This window comes from Oncorhynchus nerka, linkage group LG20 (genome assembly GCF_034236695.1).
Source record: "Oncorhynchus nerka isolate Pitt River linkage group LG20, Oner_Uvic_2.0, whole genome shotgun sequence".
NCBI classification, from domain to species: domain Eukaryota; kingdom Metazoa; phylum Chordata; class Actinopteri; order Salmoniformes; family Salmonidae; genus Oncorhynchus; species Oncorhynchus nerka.
Window position 1 is genome coordinate 85,664,412 of NC_088415.1, and position 23,971 is coordinate 85,688,382.

At 41.4% G+C, this 23,971-nt stretch overlaps 1 pseudogene; it reads right to left on the reverse strand.

Annotated features, from left to right (window-relative positions):
* The window catches only part of LOC115117255 (SH3-containing GRB2-like protein 3-interacting protein 1), an 83,154-nt pseudogene that overhangs the window by 20,959 nt on the left and 38,224 nt on the right, over positions 1-23,971 (reverse strand).

A 23,971-nucleotide genomic window follows, 5' to 3' on the forward strand; every position in this document is an offset into this window, starting at 1 on the left:
AGAGACCTGGCCGTGTGGTGCCAGGACAACAACCTTTCCCTCAATGTGAGCAAGACAAAGGTGCTGATCGTAGACTATAGCAAAAGGAGGGGCGTACAGGCCCCCATTAACATCGATGGGGCTTAAGTGGAGCTGGTCGAGCGTTTCAAGATCCTTGGTGTCCACATTACCAACAAACTATCATGGTCCAAACGGACCAAGACAGTTGTGAAGAGGGCAAGACAACACCTTTTCCCCCTCAGGAGACTGAAAGATTTGGCATGGGTCCCCAGATCCTCAAAAAGATCTATAGCTGCACCATTAAGAGCATCCTGACCGGTTGCATCACCGCCTGGTATGGCAACTGCTCAGCATCTGACCGTTAGGCGCTACAGAGGGTAGTGCGTACGGCCCAGTACATCACTGGGGCCAAGCTTCCTGCCATCCAGGACCTATATATTAGGTAGTGTCAGAGGGAGGCCCAAAAAATTGTCAAAGACTCCAGCCACCCTAGTCATAGACTGTTCTCCCTGCTACCGCACGGCAAGCGGTACAGGGGTGCCACGTCTAGGACCAAAAGGCTCCTTAATTATCAGCTTCTACCCCCAAGCCATAAGACTGCTGAACAATTAATAAAATGGCCACCTGGACTATTTACATTGAACCCCCCCCTTTGTTTATACACTGCTGCTACTAACGGTTTATTACCTATGCATAGTCACTTTACAAATGAACCTGGACTAACCTGTACCCCCGCACATTGACTCGGTACCGTGTTACTTTTCACATTTTTTTGGTTTATTTAGTAAATATTTTCTTAACTCTATTTCATTGTTGGTTAAGGGTTTGTAAGTGAGCTTTTCACTGTAAAGTCTACACCTGTTGTATTCGGTGCATTTGACAAATACAATTTGATTTGATTTGACTTGGGTCAAACGACACTAGGTCAGTCTATAGACTTACTTAAAGCAGCAGTCAGCAGTTGAAACAATAACAACGCGTACTACACACCATTGTTTCAGTCGAAGGCTGGAGAAATGGAACCTCAAATTCAAAGACAGCTATGAATGCAAGGACTGGCCATCCACGATATCAGAAGTGCAGTTTTAAGCATGTGTTGAGTCTATACAGTGTTTGTTCACATTTACTTTGTTTACAAACATTGGAGTAAAACAAGCTTATATTTGGGGTTCTGATGTGGTTAGACAGTTGAACTACAGCTCATGATGCATTTCTAAGTTATATTCTTCAATAATCAATGGGTACATATCAATCATTTATAAGTCCAAAAATTGATGTATAAACTGCTGATTGCCCCTTTAACACTTAGTAACACACTATTGACTACAACATTGGTCTCAAACTGGCGGCCTGTGGGCCATATGCGGACAACAAGCTGATATAAATGAGGCCTACCGTTGTGTTAGCAAATGTGATTTAATAGCACAATCATGACTGATATAAATGATATAGAGGGGGCTTACCTCCTGTGGGAAAGTTTCTGGTCAAAGGGGAGTCAGAGTCTGGTCTGGAGTCACACCATGCATCAGCCTCTATACAGACTACTATGATAGACAAAGGATATCAACATGGTTAATCACACCTCAGTGGGATATGATGCACAAACGTTTAGATACCATTATGTAAAAACACAAAGACACACATCCAGTCAGAAAGACTATTCTTGTGAGAGTTACCATCGTTTCTGTTACTATCGTATCTGTGTGTCTCATAGGTCGTCTCATGAGGAGGCCCGAAGAAAGCTGGGGATGCTCTGCGATTCTGGGATACTCTCTCACTGGAAGAGATGGTATGTAAATGTGATTTTAAAACTCTGATTTTCAAGATTTCAGCGATGTACTTGTATTTTGTTACTTAATTGAATTTAATAGCTTAATTGTTTTCCCAAACAAAACATTTATCAGACCCAACACAAATTCTATCAATACAGTACATAGCAAATATGGTATCCTGTTTGCTGTGTCAGCGTTGGCACAGTTTTGAACTCTGACCTTTGTGTCTCGGGGGCGGGTCTTGGTGTAGGGGTGGAGCGTCTGGGTCTGGCGATCTCCTCACCTGGAAAGAACAACCAGTGATATTAGATTATATACAGTATATCATCATATTATACTGTATCATATATTAATATATGTGTACTGAGGTCTTCACTGCTTGAGTTTTTCATCTCTTATAGAATAGCTCAAAAGTATAGTGGAGTTTTTGCATCGAAGTATAATGCCTTCAGAAAGTAATCACACCCCTTAACTTTTTCCACATTTTGTTGTGATACATCCTGAAATTATAATGGATTAAATTGAGATTTTTTTGTCACTGCACACAATACACCATAATGTTGAAGTGGAATAATAATGTTTTTCAATTTTTTTACAAATTCATTAAAAATGTAAATCTGAAATGTCTTGAGCCAATAAGTATTCAACCCCTTTGTTATGGCATCTTCAGGACAAAAAATGTGCTAAACAAGTAACATAATAAGTTGGATGGACTCAATCTGCGTGCAATAATAGTGTTTATCATGATTTTTTAAATTAATTTCAAACAGATTAAACCACAAAGACCAGGGATGTTTTCCAATGCCACGCAAAGAAGGTCACCTATCGGGTTAAAAAAAGAAGGAAAGAAACCGCTCAGGGATTTCACCATGAGGCCAATGGGGACTTTAACAGTAGTTTAGTGTCTGTGATAGGAGAAAACTGATGAGGCAAAGCAATTCACTTTTTGTCCTGAATACAAAGTATATGTTCGCGGAAAATTCAATACAACACATTACTGAGTACCAATGTTCCCTCCAAGCTGCGTGCAAGCGCAGTAGCTCCCCATGTTACGCATGCTCCCACTTCCCCTCTCTGGCACTCGAGGGGGCCAGGCTGCCCTTCATTACGCACACCTGTCACCATCATTATGCGCATCTGTGCTCATTGGACTCACCTGGACTCCTTCACGTTGCTGATTGCCCCCTCTATATCTGTCTGTTCCTCAGTTTTGTTCCCCGTGTCAGCATTATTGTCGTAATGTCGTTTTATTCCCCCTCCCTGTACTTGCTTCTCGTCTCCAGCGTTGGTCTTTACACCACAGGACTGCCTCACAGAAATATCAGCCCACAGAGAGAAGCACGAGATTGAACTTCACTCAACTTTCTAGAGCAGTGGTCACCAACCAGAGTTAAATCAAGTTGACTCCTGGTTATTTCTCCTGCCTCCCAGAAAAACCTTCATGTAAATGCACGGTGATCCTTCTGTGCAATCATTCTAATTTCAGACCTGCTCTCTTATTTGTACATATAGGTTATGGGGCAGGTTGATGGGGTAAGTAACTGATCTTGAAACAGGTCTTGGCAGTGGTGGTCAGCTAGTGAAAAGGTCCCTAGGTAAACTGAGGGATAGCCAAATCAGAAATTAATAAGAAAAGGGAATCAACTTTGATAAAGTTTTTAAATGTCCAGAAATCCTTAAAAATATGATGAATCGAACCCAAAACAGTGCCGGGTGAGAGGCGTTGTCTTAGCTAGCAGCGCTGCTTATCCCACCAGTTCAGCATCACAACCGGGACCTCCACTAGCTAGTAGGTCTACTAGCGAGTCAGACTCGGCGGGACAGGAGGTCAGGGAGCAGGGGGACAGAGCATCCACCGACGAAGTGCCCAGTTCAATTTGGACGGAGGCTCAGTTTAAGACCAAGCAAACTTATAACCCCTGGCTTGTCAAGCTAAATTCAAAGCTGGGCTGTACAACATTCAAAAAGGTAGAGAGTTTGGGCCCAGAAAAGACTGGAGGGATAAAACTAGCAAAAGAGTAGGTGGAAAGTACAGTAACATCCTCTGCCGTAAAAAAGCAACAAATAGCCCTCAGAAAAAAGGTTTCTGAACATGCCCAAATCAAGGCCCATTTAGCAGCAGCACGCATTGTAGACAAGGCTAAAGACGAACACCACAGGTTGTAGTTAACACTTGAAATAAAAACATAGACACTACAGCCAGAGTCTTCAGAAGGAGACTAAAGGTCACAGGCCCGCTCACGGCTAGAATGTTCTCTCAAGGAGGACGGGCGGTGGACAGTACAGGAAACAGACAATTCATAGAGGAGCTGAATGTGTACAATATACAGGAAACAGACAATTCATAGAGGAGCTGAATGTGTAGAATATACAGGAAACAGACAATTCATAGAGGAGCTGAATGTGTAGAATATACAGGAAACAGACAATTCATAGAGGAGCTGAATGTGTAGAATATACAGGAAACAGACAATTCATAGAGGAGCTGAATGTGTAGAATATACAGGAAACAGACAATTCATAGAGGAGCTGAATGTGTAGAATATACAGGAAACAGACAATTCATAGAGGAGCTGAATGTGTAGAATATACAGGAAACAGACAATTCATAGAGGAGCTGAAGGTGTACAATACAATCTCTCTGGCAGCGGTTTGGCATTGACAGTCCACATACAAGGACACTGATGGTAATGATGAAGGGACATTCCAGACGGACTTAAAGAGCTGTTGATGGCGCTCAGCACCATCCCCATCTACAGTGCAGAATGAGAGCGGGGACATTCTCAAATGAATCTGATTTGCACCTCAACCCGCGCCTCTCTGCATACCTCCACCATATCAGGGCTACTCTTTCTGAACCTTGTCGGCCCACCCCTGACCAAATTCAACCCTGTCCCCTATGTGAGGTCATGGATTGATGTGTCGCAGACACCAGGAGCAAAACAAGAAATAGGGAGGAGAAGATGCAAGAGGAAATGGCTGTGTTGTGGGAAGTTTTGGAAAACTAAGGTAGGAAGATCTTTTTTTTTTTTTTTTTACAAACTTGTTCTGTACTGTGAAGTTAATCTGAATATGTGCTTCATATTAACACATAATGAGGAGGCCAATACATTATAATATGTGTTCTGCTGTAACCTACATTGATAAATTTTATTGGAAGTATATTCTGATATCAAATCAAATGATTGTGATATGTTTGTTCCACTGCTACATTGATGTCTTGAAAAGTATATGAAATTCGAGTCTTGGAAGGTGGAGGGTGTTCTGCAGTGACACCTAAAAATGTTGCTGTACATTGTTGATGTCATGCAAATGAGGCTATAATAAATTCACACTTTAAGCCCCACAGCTATACTAGAGGACGTGGGCATAGTATATGCAAGGTCTATTTCATGATCATGTGATACGTCAATTGTTTGTCAATGATGTTAAAGGTAATTATGATGCAACCATGACGGTGATACGATATGGATTACAATTATCATCCTGAATATTAAGGCTATAAGCACTACGTTACACACATAGACACTCAACCATCTTACTCTTATACAGACATCGTACACACTCTCACTAAATCACATCCTCCAATATCATACACATCAACCTACTCAGATTTACCACACACATAATATCTTGTCTCAATTTTCTAACATCTGTGGCATTGGCTCACAGGCAAACAGGCAAAGGAATAAAACAAATATTGTTTTCGCTGTAAAACATTTTAAAAATCGAACACGATGGGTAGATTAACAAGATGTTTATCTTTCATTTGCTGTATTGGACTTGTTAAAAGCTGTTAGGGATGATGCAGAATGTAGTCCCAGTGCAGGAACATCAATCAGCGGAAATTTCAGAGCGCCACCTATAGTTTTCGATAAAACTCAAACTTTCATTAAAACACACATGCAAGGTACTGAATTAAAGCTACACTCGTTGTGAATCTAGCCAGCAAGTCAGATTTGTAAAATGCTTTTCGGCGAAAGCATGAGAAGCTATTATCTGATAGCAAGCACCCCCCAAAATACCAGAATGTCACCTAAACAACAGATTTTGCGGTCGCCGGCGCAACACAAAACGCAGAAATAAAATATAAAACATTCATTACCTTTGACGAGCTTCTCTGTTGGCACTCCTATATGTCCCATAAACATCACAATTGGGTCTTTTTCCCGATTAAATCCGTCATTGTATACCCAAAATGTCATTTCATGAAGGCCTGTCTGATCCAGGAAAATTCCACTTTACAAGACGCAACGTCACTTTTTAAAATTACAAAAGTTGCCTATAAACTTTTACAAATAACTTCAAACTACTTTTCTAAACCAACTTTAGGTATTAATAAACGTTAATAATCTATCAAATTGATCACGGGGCGATCTGTATTCGATAGCAGCAAGTCTTGAAATCATACTCCATGTTTTCACTTTCATAACATCTTGCGGTGAGTCCCAAGACAGGAAGTGCCTATACGTCATCTAACCAAGGATAAAGCAGCCAAAAAATGCCAGTACTGGCGACATCGTGTGGAAGCTGTAGGCATTGTAATGGGGACCTCGTTTTTTGTCTGTCGCCTTAGACAATACATTGACTGGCAGATGAATATTTTTTTTGTGTTTTTGGAGAACAGTTTTCCCTGGGATTTTTACTCCTAAACATGTTCTGTTATAGCCACAGACACGATTTAACCAGTTTTAGAGACTTCAGAGTGTTTTCTATACACACATACTTATCATATGCATATACTATATTCCTGGCATGAGTAGCAGGACATTGAAATGTTGCGCGATTTTTTACAAAAAGCTGCGAAAATTCGCATCATCTAACAGGTTTTAATGTGTGAAAGTTAAATATTTAAAAAAAAAAAAAAATGAATTTCCCGCGCTGCCTTTTCAGCGGAATGTTGGGGGGGGGGGGGGGGGGGGGGGGTGCCGCTAACCATAAGAAGTTAACATAAATCATAAATAAGGTTCCAACCGGAGAATTCCTATGTCTGAAGAAAAGCACTGGAACGAGAGCTAACTCTGTCGGGAGCGCACGTCACGAGCCTGAGACACTCTGCCAGACCACTGACTCATTCAGCTCCCATTCCCCCCTCCTTTATAGTAGAAGCCTGAAACAAGTTTCTAAAGACGGTTGACATCTAGTGGAAGCCGTAGGAAGTGCAACTTGACTCCATAGACACTGTGTATTCCATAGGCCAAGCTTTGAAAAACTACTAACCTCAGATTTCCCACTTCCTTGTTGGATTTTTCTCAGGTTTTCGCCTGCCATATGAGTTCTGTTATACTCACAGACATCATTCAAACAGTTTTAGAAACGTCAGAGTGTTTTCTATCCAATACTAATAATAATATGCATATATTAGCATCTGGGACAGAGTAAGAGGCAGTTCACTCTGGGCACGCTATTCATCCAAAAGTGAAAATGCTGCCCCCTATCCCAAAAAGGTTAACAAATGTACAGAAAGATCAGTGCGAAGGCCAGAGGTATAACAGAGGAATAACTTGTTGAGGCTATTCAATCCTTTCAGTCTGGAAAAACCCCAGGGCTTGATGACATACCGGTAGAGGTATATCAAGTCTTTTTGATATACTATAAACTCTATTGTTAGATTGTTTTAACTACTCCTATAGAAATGGTAGTCTGTCAGGTACTCAGCAGGAAGGTCTGATTTCTCTATTATTATAACAAGACCCAGACGGAAAATATAAAGACCCAGTTTATCTAAAAAACTGGAGGCCCCTTACACTTCAATGTTGTGATGCAAAAATACTAGCGAAATGCATAGCACTCAGAATTGAAAGTGTTTTACCAGGTATTGTTCATCCTGATCAGACAGGTTTTTTACATGGACGATACATTGGAGATAATATACGACAACTACTAGAAATAATAGAACATCATGAAACATCTAAGAAGCCAGGCCTGGTATTTATAGCGGATTTTGAAAAGGCATTTGATAAAGTAAGACTAGATTTTCTTTATAAATGCCTGGATTTTTTCAGTTTCGGTGATTCACTTATAAAATGGGTAAAAAATAACGTATAGCAACCCCAGGTGTAAAATAGTAAATAACGGCTACTTCTCAGAGAGCTTTGAATTGTCAAGAGGAGTTAAACAAGGGTGTCCGCTGTCACCATATCTATTCGTTATGGCCATAGAAATGCTAGCTATTAATATCAGATCCAATAACAACATTAGAGGAATAGAAATACAAGGCTTAAAAACAAAGGTGGCCATGTATGCCGATGACTCAAGTTTTATATTAAGTCCGCAAGTTAGATCCCTGCAATGTCTCATTGAATATCTAGATACGTTTTCTGGACTCTCTGTATAGGTGTACAATAATTATGCTACGTGTACAATATTACATATTGGATCTTTAAAAAATACAACATTTATATTACACAGTAGCTTACCAAAAAAATGGGCTGATGGTGAAGTAGACATACTTGGTATTCATATCACAAAATATATAAATAAGCTCTCCACAATTAATTTCAATAGAAAACTTGTAAAAGTAGACAAGATCCTGCAACCATGGAGAGGTAAATACCTGTCTATTTATGGAAAAATTGACCTGATTAACTCCTTAGTCATATCTCAGTTTACTCACTTACCTATGGTTTTTCAAATCATATGAGCAAAAAATATTTTGCTTTATCTAGGATGCTAAACCAGACAAAATAAAGAGTGCCTATCTACGTAATGAATATGAATTGGGTGGTTTGAGATTGTTAAATCTAAAAGCACTACACCTCTCTAAAAGCTTCACTTATTCAAAAGTTTTACTTGAACCCTAAATGGTTCTCAAGTAGATTACTACGAAAATGTCACGACTTCCACCGAAGTCGGCTCCTCTCCTTGTTCTGGCGGCATTCGGCGATCAACGTCACCGGCTTTCTAGCCATCGCCGCTCCATTTCTCATATATCCATTTGTTTTGTCTTGTTCCATTAGACACCTGGTTTTCATTCCAAAATTGCTGCATGTATTTAGTTGTTTAATTGTAATTGTTTATTTTTATGTGAATTTTTGTCAGGCGCTATACTTTTCCTATGTTCCGTGTTTTTGGCACGTTATTGTTATTATGTGCTGTCATTTTTGGACCGGAATTAAAGTGCACCTGTTTATTACACTCTGCTCTCCGGCACCTGACTTCGCCTCCCGTATACACCCTTGACAGAAAAGCTCATTCATTGTTTAAAAATGGCCTTTTGCCTTTGTGCAGATTGCCATGTCTAATTTCCGATTAATTGAAAATGACACTTTTTTCAAAGCATCTCTCTTTTTCAAACAAGCATTGCAGAGCTGGCTACAATCTCAATTTCATCCCCCTGAAAAGATAGAACAAATATTACAACAAATATTATGGCTGAACTCAAATATGCTGGTTGATAAAATACCTGTATTTAATGAAAATTGGATTTTGTTTTTAAATTATATTTTAAATTAGAATGGTAGAGTTATGTCATTCATTGAGTTATCATAATTGTACGGGAAGGTTTGCTCAATCCAAGAGTACAACCAATAGATTACAGCATTTACCCCCAAAAATGGAGAAGGCAGCTGGCTGCGGGAGGAGGTAGGGAACTGGTCTGTCTGCCCAATGTAAAGGATCAAAACTATTTGAGGACCAGGATGTTGACAACTGTGCCATACAGATTGCAAAATAGTTGGGAAGAGATTTTTGATGTACCGATTCCATGGTACAGGGTGTATGAGTTGATATATAAGACAATGCAAGATTCAAGACTTTGTCCTTTTCAGCTAAAGTTATTATATACAATTCTTGCCACCGACAAAATGTTGAATATTTGGGGCATAAAATCATTGAAGCGCTGCAGATTTTGTTGTGAGGATACAGAATCAAGCATTTATTTTGGTATTGCCCTCAGGTAGCCTGTTTCTGGTCTCAGGTTCAGGAATGGCTGAAAATGCATAGCATTGATCTAAAATTGACCCTAGAAATAGTACTGTTAGGAGATCTGGAGAGACCGGGTCAGTCAATTACTAATATACTAATACTCTGAATAAAAGTATTTATCTTCAACTCGCAATCTGTGGATTCTATTCGATTAGATAACTGTAATTGTACATTAAACATCACAGCATAGTTGAAAGATATATGTTGTGTAGAAATCCGAAGAGGGTGGCCAGTAGAGATAGATGGGATGGGCTGAGGGAAGCTGAGGATGGGCTGAGGGAAGCTGAGGGTTGGGATGTGGAATTGGAGACAAGAGGGAGTGGAGTTGCTGATAGTAGTCTATTGGATGACTGGTATGATGTAGTTGTTGGATGACTGGTATGATGTAGTTGTTAGATGACTGGTGTGGTGTAGTTGTTAGATGACTGGTGTGGTGTAGTTGTTGGATGACTGGTATGATGTAGTTGTTGGATGACTGGTATGATGTAGTTGTTGGATGACTGGTATGATGTAGTTGTTGGATGACTGGTATGATGTAGTTGTTGGATGACTGGTATGATGTAGTTGTTGGATGACTGGTATGATGTAGTTGTTAGATGACTGGTGTGGTGTAGTTGTTGGATGACTGGTATGATGTAGTTGCTGGATGACTGGTATGATGTAGTTGTTGGATGACTGGTATGATGTAGTTGTTGGATGACTGGTATGATGTAGTTGTTGGATGACTGGTATGATGTAGTTGTTGGATGACTGGTATGATGTAGTTGTTAGATGACTGGTATGATGTAGTTGTTGGATGACTGGTATGATGTAGTTGTTGGATGACTGGTATGATGTAGTTGTTAGATGACTGGTGTGGTGTAGTTGTTGGATGACTGGTATGATGTAGTTGCTGGATGACTGGTATGATGTAGTTGTTGGATGACTGGTATGATGTAGTTGTTGGATGACTGGTATGATGTAGTTGTTGGATGACTGGTATGATGTAGTTGTTGGATGACTGGTATGATGTAGTTGTTGGATGACTGGTATGATGTAGTTGTTGGATGACTGGTATGGTGTAGTTGTTGGATGACTGGTATGATGTAGTTGCTGGATGACTGGTATGATGTAGTTGTTGGTTGACTGGTATGATGTAGTTGTTGGATGACTGGTATGATGTAGTTGTTGGATGACTGGTATGATGTAGTTGTTGGATGACTGGTGTGGTGTAGTTGTTGGATGACTGGTGTGGTGTAGTTGTTGGATGACTGGTGTGGTGTAGTTGTTGGATGACTGGTATGATGTAGTTGTTGGATGACTGGTATGATGTAGTTGTTGGATGACTGGTGTGGTGTAGTTGTTGGATGACTGGTGTGGTGTAGTTGTTGGATGACTGGTGTGGTGTAGTTGTTGGATGACTGGTGTGGTGTAGTTGTTGGATGACTGGTATGATGTAGTTGTTGGATGACTGGTATGATGTAGTTGTTGGATGACTGGTATGGTGTAGTCTATTGGATGACTGGTATGATGTAGTTGTGGAGCAGCTTCACTGCAAGTATATTGTATGTTTCGGATATTCAATCAAAACGTGTTTTTTTTTAAAGTAGCCAATAGGCAGAGGGAAGCACAATTTGTCTGATTCTCTGTAATAATGGTATGAGAATAATAAATCATTACATTTTGTAAAGTGGTTTCTTGCATCAAACACAACAACATTTTCAGTCACCTCCTTGTCGGAAGGACAAGTGGATAAACAGGTTCATGTCAAGCCCTGCATGTTTTCTTTCCAAAAGCACACATTGGCTGCTACTGTAGGCTGAATGATAGAACAGCTATTTCCATGCTAAAATGTTAAGGGATGCATTTTCTCCATAGTTTTTGATGGTAGGCCACTCTGGAAGGCCTGTATTATGATCAAATAGCCATAGTAGCCTACTTGACCACTGTTAAAACTAACTTAAAGCGGGTACAGCCTCAGTGTTCACAGTAAACACACGCCAGAAGTTGCATAACATTTTCACAATGTTCCTGAGTGGCTGAGTTACTGTTTTGACTTAAATCTGCTTGAAAATATATGGCAAGACTTGAAAATGGTTGTCTAGCAATGATCAACAACCAATTTTACAGAGCTGGAAGAATTTTGAAAATAATAAATGGGCAAATATTGTACAATCCAAGTGTGCAAAGCTGAATACTTATGTAAATGAGATATTTCTGTATTTCATTTTCAATAAAATATGTTTTCCCTTTTCATTATGGGGTATTTAAACAGTACCGGCACTCAAAATGAGCACCGGTACATATTTCAGTCCCAGTCAAGCACTGGTGATACCACAGCTACAGATAGTATTGTTGTGATTAGGAGCAACCAACCGACACACCACTGACTGTACTAACCCAGAGCTAATACCCATGCAACACACACATGCAGTCAGAAAGACTATTCTCCTGAGTGTTACCATCGTTTCTGTTACTATCGTATCTGTGTGTCTCATAGGTCGACTCAGGAGGAGGCCCGAAGAAAGCTGGGGATGCTCTGCGATTCTGGGATACTCTCTCACTGCAAGAGATGGTAAAGTCAAGATAATGTAAATATGATTTTACAACTCTGATAATCAAGATTTCAGCGATGTACTTATACTTTGTAATTGAATTGAATATAAAAGCTTTATTTCCCCCCCCCAAACAGAACATTCAGCAGACCCAACACAAATTATAGCAATACAGTACATAGAAAATATGCTAGTCTGTTAGCAATGTTAGCATTAGCAGAGTTTTGACCTTTGTGTCTCGGGGGCGGGGCTTGGCGTAGGGGTGGAGCGTCTGGGTCTGGCGATCTCCTCACCTGGAAAGAACAACCAGTGATATTAGATTGTATATCATAATGTACTATAATATATTATATATACTGACAGCCACTGAATGTGCATCTTAACTCAAACTATTGAAACTACAGTATGGATCACAACCTCAAACAACTAACTTAACTGATGGTGTAGAACTATGAAAAGATACTGTACTGTACATGTACGCAGTTTACACTGACAGACTGGAAAACTAATTACAAATAGCATTACACTACATCCACAAACAATGTACTTACAAGACAGGTGTCTCTTTATTGAGCCCTGCAACGAAAACAAAGTACTTTTCAGTATACCAGTAAAAAGGAATCGTAACCTAACATACAAAACATGAATGTAAACACTTCAACAAATAATTACAGTATAGGTCCTGGATTAGTCTCCCTGTACAATTGCTAATGTGAAAGAATAGAGTGAAACTGGAAGTATATATATAGAAACTGGAAAAATACAATATTTTGTGAGGCCATCAGTAAATGTCATACGCACTGAAATGAAATAGAGTGTTTGGGTCTGTAAAGAATGAAATGAACAGCATTCCAAACAATAATATTAATAATTAATTTAATTCCATGCAAGTGCTTTGGGTGCAGACACTTTTAAAATGAGCCACCAGGTGGCGACTTACCGGGCTGCGTCTCTGAGACCAACAAAAAGGAAGAGAGAACAGACCTGGTCAGAGAGTGAGTGACAAATCAGGCAAATAGAACCGAAAAGAATGTAACACCCCTCTACTTCAACACTGTGCAATAAAGCCTACATATAGTAATGCAGCAATACAACATAGCACCTGGCAGGTTACATTACCTCAGCTTGTCAAGACAACATAGCTCCTGGCAGGTTACATTATCTCAGCTTGTCAAGACAACATAGCACCTGGTAGGCTACATTACCTCAGCTTGTCAAGACAACATAGCTCCTGGCAGGTTACATTATCTCAGCTTGTCAAGACAACATAGCACCTGGCAGGTTACATTATCTCAGTTTGTCAAGACAACATAGCACCTGGTAGGTTACGTCACCTCGGCTTGTCAAGACAACATAGCACCTGGTAGGTTACATTACCTCAGCTTGTCAGGACAACATAGCACCTGGTAGGTTACATTATCTCAGCTTGTCAAGACAACATAGCACCTGGTAGGTTACATTACCTCAGCTTGTCAAGACAACATAGCACCTGGTAGGTTACATTATCTCAGCTTGTCAAGACAACATAGCACCTGGTAGGTTACGTCACCTCAGCTTGTCAAGACAACATAGCACCTGGTAGGTTACGTCACCTCAGCTTGTCAAGACAACATAGCACCTGGTAGGTTACGTCACCTCAGCTTGTCAAGACAACATAGCACCTGGTAGGTTACGTCACCTCAGCTTGTCAAGACAACATAGCACCTGGTAGGTTACGTCACCTCAGCTTGTCAAGACAGCTATGGGGGCCCATGCGCCTTTTAATCAGCCTTTTTAATTTTTTTTTTTACATTTAATTAAGCATTTTGACAGTAAATCTCCAAAAAGTCATTCATAAACCTTTTTAATTTGCATATGTACTAGGAAGCTAAGTGTTTGTTTCTTGGGCTTCAAGAACGTGATCAAAGTGCCTCAGGCCTTGAAAAACAAAGAATTGAACTGATTGTAAAGTAAAGAGATATCGGGGACTTTGAACAAATGCAGTGGGCAAGGCTATGATGGTACCAGTACAATGAGTGGAGCTTCCTCAGGTGTTTTAAAGCTCAAATCAGACCGAGAGCCTAATGCTTCTTAGGAAGTTCTTTAGGAGTTTTAGTTTAGAAAACAAACTATCTGCAGATAGTTAAAAACAGCTTGATTGCCGTAGTAACATCAGGGAAACTGGGAGTGGTGATTCAAATACAGCAGTTCTGCAACATCTTTAATTGAGCCTCTCGTTCTCCTTAATTGCCGGCCTCAAGACGTTCCGGAAAGAGATGAACTGTATAGGAAGCTCTGGAGACAGGTCGTCTGCATACCGGACAGCCAATAAATTGGCAGATTCAAACAGATTATACTTAAGATTTCGGAGTTGTCGTCATTGACGCTTCCAGGCAGCCTCTCGAGAGTAACATGTGTTACAACGTTTGAAATGTTTGTTGGTGTTTGTTGTTGTTGTTGTTGTGTCACACTGCATACTTTCCCCTGCTCTTTTAATGGACCAAGCATGGCTTTGACAACGATGGACTGTACAAACGTTGTGGAATACTCATCACATTCTCTAAGGGATTTACAAAACACATGCACCTCCACTGGCACTGCATATCCGAGACAAACTTCAGTGCTTCGGGATAATGAGCGCAACAAGCCAGGTGACAGGGACTACAGCTGGTGAGGGCAGACGGAGGAAAATACTGACAATAGAAGGTCACCTAAAATACATTAAAAAACACAATTGCTCACGTGAATGCAGAATTTTAACTGAATTTTGTGATGTCGCAAATACGTCCAGAAATGCCGCAGAGACTCTGAATGTGCTTGTTTGTAATTCAAGATCATTGATAAACAAAGTGGATGAATTTGAACTGCTTCTTCAAATAGTAAATGCAGACATTGGATGTGTCACTGAAACTTTGGACAACGAAAATATCTCAGATGAATCTCTTTTGATATATAACTATCAGCTGTTCAGAAATGACAGGTCCAGAGGGGTCCAGAGGGGATGAGAAGGGGCGTGACTATGTATGTGGATCACAGTATGCAGGCAAAGAGAAGAACTGACCTAGACAAAGAGGAGTTTGAGTGTATGTGGCTTCAGCTCCGTCCTAAACGACTCCCCAGCTCAGTCTCAACTCTGTTAGTGGGAGTACTCTACCATCAAATCAAATCAAATCAAATTTATTTATATAGCCCTTCGTACATCAGCTGATATCTCAAAGTGCTGTACAGAAACCCAGCCTAAAACCCCAAACAGCAAACAATGCAGGTGTAAAAGCACGGTGGCTAGGAAAAACTCCCTAGAAAGGCCAAAACCTAGGAAGAAACCTAGAGAGGAACCAGGCTATGTGGGGTGGCCAGTCCTCTTCTGGCTGTGCCGGGTAGAGATTATAACAGAACATGACCAAGATGTTCAAATGTTCATAAATGACCAGCATGGTCGAATAATAATAAGGCAGAACAGTTGAAACTGGAGTAGCAGCACAGTCAGGTGGACTGGGGACAGCAAGGAGTCATCATGTCAGGTAGTCCTGGGGCACGGTCCTAGGGCTCAGGTCCTCCGAGAGAGAGAAAGAAAGAGAGAATTAGAGAGAGCATATGTGGGGTGGCCAGTCCTCTTCTGGCTGTGCCGGGTGGAGATTATAATAATAAGGCAGAACAGTTGAAACTGGAGTAGCAGCACAGTCAGGTGGACTGGGGACAGCAAGGAGCATCCACTATGAGAAAACACTTCAGCATAACACTGTGGATTATCTCATCAACACTGTCCATGTGATCAGGATGTCCTCTCCCCAAATGGGGCTCATCCTGTGTGGAGACTTTAATCACATGCCTATCAATATGCTGACAAACTCCCATCCAGACATGAAAGTGGTCAAAGACAAGACCAGAGGGGACGCCATCCTAGATCTGATCATTACAAATATGAAGAATCACTACAACACCCCCACTGTACTTGCTCCTGTCGGATCCAGTGATCACAAATGTCTGCTGTTCTCCCCAAACACAACATCAGGAGGGAGAAGCCAGGTGCAGCGGGATAAAAGGTTGTCTGGTAACCCAGAACAGAAAGGAGGCATTGGCACGATGTATTGCCAGCACTGACTGGTCTGCCAAATATGAGGCTGAGAGCATTGATGCAAAGGTGGAGATGTTCAACTCCTGCATTCTAACTGCACTCGATGTATACATGCCAATAAGAAATAAGAAAACAACAACACTGGACAAGCCCTGGATGACTGAAAAAGACTGCCATCAGGAAAAGACAGGTGGGGTAAAACGATGAAATGGAGAAAATACAGAAACACAGGTGCAAACGCTTATCAAAGAAGCAAAGACAAACTACTATAAAAACTTAAATCCAGGACCTAAAGAAGAGAAGCCCAAAGGAATGATGGGACTTCATTAACAAAGGACTGGGATGACAGAAAACATCAGGAGGGAGAATACAGGTGGAGGGAATTGAAGACAACAATGTTTTTTTGCTGAAGCATGGACAAGCAACACACCTCTTGCCATCTTCCCCATGCCTACAAGGCAGGTTGAGCTGTGCAGCATTGGCCAGATAAAGCAAGCTCTGACCAGACTGAGCCCCCCGTAAAGTGTGTGGGCCTGAGGTCATTCCAGCCTGGGTACTGTTAGGTTCTTATTTTTCAGAGTAAATAACACACGGACACTAAAGATGTTGAATTCTTCCAAAGGGTCATTCTAGCTGTAATTCAAACAAAGACATGTTTCCACCACTACCAGTATACTCCACTTTAGACACACCTCCTTCTCTCCAATCCTTACATCTTATGGTTCCACAGGAAGAGGGTAACAGGATACTAAACCCTTATTACTCCCTTCAGGGGATCTGACCTGACCTCCTGACCTCAACCCCTCCTTCGTCTGCCTAATCCACAGATGTCCATCCGCTTCCCCTATAGCAATCCTGTGACTTCCTCCCGTCCACCCAACACACTCCAAAGCCATCTGTCTTTATACAGAGGACCATTAACTTCTGACGTAAAAATCGATATCTTTCACTCCTTTATATACTATGCTTCTGATCTATCATGCCTTTAATATCTCAATCTTCAAAGTTTACCCCGAATCCAACAGTACTAAAAGAGCATGCAGAAGATCTAGCCCCTGTCATCACACACATAGTTAACACAACCTAGTGGCAGGGGACTGTTCCTGCTGCCTGGAAGATTGCCAATGTGTGTCCCCATAGCTAAAGTGTCAAACCCATGTACAACGGGTGACTGGAGGCCCATCTCTCTAACTTCATGCCTTGGAAAAATCCAGGAAACTTCATCAACAACAAAACAACTCATGCCAACAGTGCACAAATCAGTATGCCTACCTACCAAAGTCCAGCACTACTACCACCCTTGTGAAAGCCACAGGTTAGTAACCATCACGTTCTGTCTTCTTCTTGTGGTATAGCTGTGGAGCAAGGCTAGCAACCATCACCCTATGTCTTCTTCTGGTGGTGTAGCTGTGGGACCCAGGCTAGCAACCATCACCCTATGTCTTCTTCTGGTGGTGTAGCTGTGGGACCCAGGCTAGCAACCATCACCCTATGTCTTCTTCTGGTGGTGTAGCTGTGGAGCCAGGCTAGTAACCATCACCCTATGTCTTCTTCTGGTGGTGTAGCTGTGGAGCTAGGCTGGTAAACATCACCCTATGTCTTCTTCTGGTGGTGTAGCTGTGGAGCAAGGCTGGTAAACATCACCATATGTCTTCTTCCTGTGGTGTAGCTGTGGAGCAAGGCTGGTAAACATCACCCTATGTCTTCTTCTGGTGGTGTAGCTGTGGAGCAAGGCTGGTAAACATCACCATATGTCTTCTTCCTGTGGTGTAGCTGTGGAGCAAGGCTGGTAAACATCACCATATGTCTTCTTCTGGTGGTATAGCTGTGGAGCAAGGCTGGTAAACATCACCATATGTCTTCTTCTGGTGGTATAGCTGTGGAGCCAGGCTAGTAACCATCACCCTATGTCTTCTTCTGGTGGTGTAGCTGTGGGAGCCAGGCTAGTAACCATCACCCTATGTCTTCTTCTGGTGGTGTAGCTGTGGAGCTAGGCTAGCAACCATCACCCTATGTCTTCTTCTGGTGGTGTAGCTGTGGAGCTAGGCTAGCAACCATCACCCTCTGTCTTCTTCTGGTGGTGTAGCTGTGGAGCTAGGCTAGCAACCATCACCCTCTGTCTTCTTCTGGTAGTGTAGCTGTGGAGCTAGGCTAGTAACCTTGGATACAATGTCAGACAGATGTTTCAGGAGCTTTGTGTGATCAAAGGCTTTTGACATATCAGCCAGAAACACCCTCACCATTGTTGGTATTTTGGAGTGGTAACAACAACTAAGTATCTTGGTTTTCATCTAACCTCAGTGGTGACACACATGTGGAGCAGTCAGTGAGGAAGACCTCAAAACACCTGCACTTTTTGACTGTTCTCTCCAGAAAAGGCCTACCCACTGAAGATCTGGTCAGTCTATACTACACTGGTCAAGCCTCGTCTGGAATACGGTGGAGTGCTGTTAGTTGGATGCAGTAAAAAGCTGCAGGCCCAACTAGACAGGGTGCAGAGGAGGGCCTAGAGGATCATCTCCAGAGGTGGAGCAGTCCAACCACAGCTCCCCTCACTGCAGAGCAGGGGAGAGCTGGCTGCAGTGCATCTGGTGAAGGACATGCACACTCTTATCCATCCACTGAATGACCTGCTCCCTCCAAAAAGAGGTAACTGCACCACCAGGCTCCTGAGAAACAGCCACCAACTGTCCACTATAACTGCCCGAACGAACAGCCTGCGAAACGCTACTCTACACACTGCTATCAGACTCTATAATAACTCTACCTCTTAAAAATGTCTTAGGGCTGAAATCCCGTTAACGGGATCGATATGACAACAGCCAGTGAAAGTGCAAGGCGCCAAATTCAAAACAACAGAAATCTCATAATTAAAATTCCTCAAACATACACATCTTATACCATTTTAAAGGTAATCTTGTTGTTAATCCCACCACAGTGTCCGATTTCAAATAGGCTTTACAGTGAAAGCACCACAAACGATTATGTTAGGTCAGAGCCAAGCCACAGAAAAACACAGCCATTTTCCAGCCAAAGAGAGGAGTCACAAAAAGCAGAAATAAAGACATAATTAATCACTAACCTTTGATGATCTTCATCAGATGACACTCATAGGACTTCATGTTACACAATACATGTATGTTTTGTTTGATAAAGTTCATATTTATATAAAAAATGTCAGTATATATTGGCGCGCTATGTTCAGTAGCTCCAAAAACATCCGGTGATTTTGCAGAGAGCCACATCAATTTACAAAAATACTCATTATAAATGTTGATGAAAATACAAGTGTTATGCATGGAACTTTAGATGCACTTCTCCTTAATGAAACCACTGTGTCAGATTTCAAAAAAGCTTTACGGAAAAAGCAAACCATGCAATAATCTGAGTACGGCGCTCAGAGAACAAATACATATATCCGCCATGTTGTGGAGTCAACAGAAGTCAGAAATAAAATTATAGATATTCACTTACCTTTGATGATCTTCATCAGAATGCACTCCCAGGAATCCCAGTTCCACAATAAATGTTGGATTTGTTCAAGAATGTCCATCATTTATGTCCAAATAGCTACTTTTGTAGGGCGTTTGGTAAACAAATCAAAACTCACGAAGCGCGTTCACTAGTTGCAGACGAAATGTCAAAAAGTTCCACTACAGTCCGTAGAAACTTGTCAAACGATGTATAGAATCAATCTTTAGGATGTTTTTAACATAAATCTTCAATAATATTCCAACCGGAGAATTCCTTTCTCTTCAGAAAAGCAAAGGAACGGGAGATACCTCTCATGTGAAATGCGCATGACCAGCGCGTGACTGCTGGCAGACCTCTGACTCATTCCCCTCTCATTCAGCCCCCCTTCATAGTAGAAGCATCAAACAAGTTTATAAAGATGGGTGACATCTAGTGGAAGCCTTAGGAAGTGCAACATGACCAATATCCCACTGTAACTTCAATAGGGGCTGAGTTGAAAATCGACCAACCTCAGATTTCCCACTTCCTGGTTGGATTTTTTCTCAGGTTTTTGTTCTGTTATACTCACAGACATCATTAAAATGTCATAGTGTTTTCTATCCAAATATACTAATACTATGCATATATTAGCAACTCGGACTGAGGAGCAGGCAGTTTACTCTGAGCACCATATTCATCCAAGCTACTCAATACAGCCCCCATGGTTCTCCCTAAAAATTCTACATTTTTAAATCACATTTCAATATTTACATTTCTTTCCATCATGAAAAAATGTCCTGTAATGTTTACAATTGTTCAATATTCTATTTATGTCACGTATTATGTGTTATGTATTTTAAATTAATGTTTTATTATTAGTAATGTAAAGTCTGCATTTCTTCAATTTAATCTGTGAGCAAGAATAAATAAACTCAAACTCATTATCATCTTTAGCGGATTAATAGATTAACTGTGATTAACTGTGAACTGGCGTTTGAGTTGTGTGGTAGCAATATCAAGTCTTAACTCTGGTATAACTTTGCATGCATCATTCAAGACTAAGTTTAAATTGTGTTCAGCCCAATGGACATATAATGCACAATGTCTCAGGAAAGACTGGGTTGTCAATACATAGAAAACAGTCAGATCCACAACCTGAATCTACAGGCCGTGGTGAAAACATTTGCACACAAACATGCAAGGCGACGCAGTTTCATACTGTAGCTACTAGAGGCCAGTCTCATACTGTGGCTCCTAGAGACAAGCATCATACTGTAGCTACTAGAGGCCAGACTCACACTGTAGCTACTAGAGGCCAGTCTCATACTGTGGCTCCTAGAGACAAGCATCATACTGTAGCTACTAGAGGCCAGACTCACACTGTAGCTACTAGAGGCCAGTCTCATACTGTGGCTACTAGAACCAGCATCATACTGTAGCTACTAGAGGCCAGGCTCATACTGTAGCTACTATAGGCCAGGCTCATACTGTAGCTACTAGAGGCCAGGATCATACTGTAGCTACTAGAGGCCAGGCCCATACTGTAGCTACTAAAGACAAGGCTCATACTGTAGCTACTAGAGGCCAGACTCATACTGTAGCTACTAGAGGCCAGTCTCATACTGTGGCTCCTAGAGAAAAGCATCATACTGTAGCTACTATAGGCCAGGCTCATACTGTAGATACTAGAGGCCAGGATCATACTGTAGCTACTAGAAACCAGGCCCATACTGTAGCTACTAAAGACAAGGCTCATACTGTGGCTACTAGAGGCCAGACTCATACTGTAGCTACTAGAGGCCAGGCTCATACTGTAGCTACTAGAGCCCAGCTCATGCTGTAGCTACTAGAGGCCAGGCTCATACTGTAGCTTCTATAAGCCAGGCTTATACTGTAGCTTCTATAGGCCAGGCTCATACTGTAGCTTCTATAGGCCAGGCTCATACTGTAGCTACTAGAGGCCAGCTCATGCTGTAGCTACTAGAGGCCAGGCTCATACTGTAGCTTCTATAGGCCAGTCACATACTGTAGCTACTAGAGGCCAGGCTCATACTGTAAGAGTACGTAAGAGGAAAAGAGACAGAGAGAGAAGCAGCAAGGAGGACTTCAGAAGACCAGGGGATTCTATCAAATTGGATTTAATTTGATTTAGCTTGACTGCAGACCATTTGTGTAGGCTATTAGCCAGACAAAATAGTGGCTAAATTGTGGCTAAATTTATCCTCAAGCCGACTACTTTTTTCCAAAATGTTTAGGCTATTTGATGTGTAATTTTTATAAAGAGTTTATAAATAGCAGCTAAATAGTAGTTAAATACTGTATATAGGTATAGATAGTAGGCTACACTGCATAATGAAACAACGTAAACTAGTGTTTTGAAGGTGTGCTGACTATTATTTGTCATTAATAGACTGGTTTTACACACAACTTCCTATCCAAGCTGGGAGAGAGCATGAGGACGGCTCATGTCATGCAGGCTCAGATAGGCTATACAGGACAATTGTATTATTATTTTAAAATCAATTGGTTTCTTAATTAGTATTCTGTTGTATCGAACATGTATTTCATAAACTGCAATGTTTGAATTTCCAACTTGAATTACTGAAGAAATAATGACATTATCGCTGCCAGACAGCAGCCTAAATGGCAAATGGCCTTGTGAAATGTTGGACTTAACATGAGAAAATTACAATCAATTAGGCCTAATAAACATTTATCCATTAGCTAAAGCAAAAGTTATAGGCTACATGCCCGGGCACCACAGAAAGCCTATAAATCGATTCGCATCAACCTGTTGCAATTTCAGCACCAAGAGCAGAGATCGGTAGTCTATACTTTTTGAGTGGCTGTCTGGCTGACGCATCCGTTTGTCTTTTTTAAGGGGTGGGGGGGGGGGGGTTCCCGACCTTGCGGGGGGTCCAGAGAAGCTGTATTACGCCAGCGCCAATCAGCTTTGGTCAAACAGAATCAACAGGCTATGAACAGGTGTTATGCGGAGGATTGTGCATTATATACCATGCAAGCTTTTGCAAGGGAGATTCAAGTTATCAACCAAAATAAAAATGTGTTCAAGGCAGTGTGAATGAGTTAGTACCATAAAGCATACATAACATGCAGAGGGAGGAATATCTAAACAACTCTAATAGAAGAGCCTATCCCAGCAGCCAAACTGGTTGTAATGACATCACTGACATCATTATGGTTTGTAAAATGACATTTTGTAAACATCTTTTTAGCAATCAGAAGAAGAAAAAATCTGATTTTTTCATTTTGCCCGCTGGGGATTTTTTAGCTTCCTCAGGGGAAAGAGAATCCAAGTTAGAAAAGAATCCACAGCCAAGTGAATCCATGCCATGCCTTTTCTTTATACTGAAACAGATTAAGAAATTAAATAAATAAATAAATAAAGACTGGCTTACCGGACTTCTCCTCTACAAGAATAAAAGATGTAGGAGAGAGAGGGATATGGAGAGAGAAAGGGAAGATGGAGAGAGAGGGAGATGCAGAGAGAAAGGGAAGATGGAGAGAGGGAGATGGAGAAAGAAAGGGAAGATGGAGAGAGAGGGAGATGGAGAAAGAAAGGGAAGATGGAGAGAGAAAGGGACGATAGAGATAGAGGGAGATGCAGAGAGAAAGGGAAGATGGAGAAAGAAAGTGAAGATGGAGAAAGAAAGGGAAGATGGAGAAAAAGGGAAGATGGAGAAAAAGGAAAGATGGAGAGAGAAAGGAAAGATGGAGAGAGAAAGGAAAGATGGAGAGAGAAAGGAAAGATGGAGAGAGAAAGGGAAGATGGAGAGAGAAAGGGAAGATGGAGAGAGAAAGGGAAGATGGAGAGAGAAAGGGGAGATGGAGAGAGAAAGGGGAGATGGAGAGAGAAAGGGAAGATGGAGAGAGAAAGGGAAGATGGAGAGAGAAAGGGGAGATGGAGAGAGAAAGGGGAGATGGAGAGAGAAAGGGAAGATGGAGAGAGAAAGGGAAGATGGAGAGAGAAAGGGGAGATGGAGAAAGGGGAGACGGAGAGAGAAAGGGAAGATAGAGAGAAAGGGACGATAGAGAGAGAGGGAGATGCAGAGAGAAAGGGATGATGGAGAAAGAAAGGGAAGATGGAGAAAAAGGGAAGATGGAGAAAAAGGGAAGATGGAGAGAGAAAGGAAAGATGGAGAGAGAAAGGAAAGATGGAGAGAGAAAGGAAAGATGGAGAGAGAAAGGGAAGATGGAGAGAGAAAGGGAAG